The sequence below is a fragment of the Apodemus sylvaticus genome, chromosome 7 (genome assembly GCF_947179515.1).
Source record: "Apodemus sylvaticus chromosome 7, mApoSyl1.1, whole genome shotgun sequence".
Classification (NCBI taxonomy): Eukaryota; Metazoa; Chordata; class Mammalia; order Rodentia; family Muridae; genus Apodemus; species Apodemus sylvaticus.
The window spans coordinates 85,678,051-85,679,346 of record NC_067478.1 but is presented as its reverse complement, the minus strand read 5'-3'; positions in this window follow the sequence as shown (position 1 = coordinate 85,679,346).

Sequence of the window (1,296 nt, the reverse complement as noted above, 5' to 3'; positions counted from 1 at the left end):
TGGGGCTGATGGGGGTCTTGGGTAGAAAAGGATTCAGGAATGGTGGAAGCCAGGGGTGAGTGCACTTCCATCTCAGAGGCATTGTGGGCAGCAAGGCTGGGATGGCACCTCAGGCCTTGACCAGTCAACCAAGATGGGCAGCTGCCAAGGGAGTGGCTGAACATGTCATTTAAGAAATTCTCAAGAGACAGTAAGCAAAGGGAAGCATCAGGCTCCCTATGACTTGCAGATGTGTCATTTCCCACAGCCAGAAGCGACCAGGGGAAGGGAAGAAGGTTTCCTGGAGAAAGGGCCTCGCCACGCCAGAGCAGAAGCGCGGGACTACTCCCTATCCTCCTACAGGGACCTAAAGACTCTTGGATGCAGGATCTAGCCTGACACCAGCAATGCACCAGAGGGTCCCATGGGGTCTCTGGCAGCCTGAAGTTATCTCACTGTCTCACTGGAGTGTGTAACAAGTACAGAAAAGAAGCAGAGCCTGCAGAGACCTCCCACATGGTCTCACAACCAGTGAATAAAGGCCCATTATGGCTGGATGGGCCAAGTGGGAGACCCAGAAACTACCCTGCAGGTCAGACAAGATAATAAATTGGAGGAATTATTGGCACATTCCGGGCAAAACTGCAGAGATTAGTGCCACATTACCAACTCACAGGATGGAGAGTCAGTGCCCCTGCCCTACTGCTAACATGAAATTAATCTTACGAGTGACCTTGGATGAGCATACACTGACCCGGGTGGCAACACCGACCGCAGTTTCCATGCCAGAGGTGGCCATTTTACTGGAGCAGGTCAAACTGCCTCTGGCACCTGGGTAGGGCTATAGCTCAAGCAAACACATTTCTTCCTCACCCACACATGGCAGGAATACATCTGCTGTCTCACTCTAGGGATGGGGACATCTTCCTGGTCTCTGTCACAGTGTAGTCCAAATGGACCTCCAGTTGTGGATTCTGTGGGGGACCATACTGTGTCACGACAGGGATGATGATTTGTAAGTTGTTCCTGGTGAGGAAACCCCAGAAAACTCTGGGCGCTCCAGAAAGGTTTAGGTGAACCAGAGGGAGAAAACTACAATGAGAGCCTCATTGGGGTATTGGGGTATTTGGGGTATTTGGGGTATTTGGAGTTCTAGGGCATACCTTCTAAGGTAAGTAGGGTATAGTTTTCTCTCTCTAAGGAGAAACACAGTGTTTTGAGGGCAATGACTTTTTGAGATAGTGTTTAATATAATACAGGAGGGATACTACAAGATGACTGGAAAAATCACCTTTTTCACTTTTGTTTGTACAAATG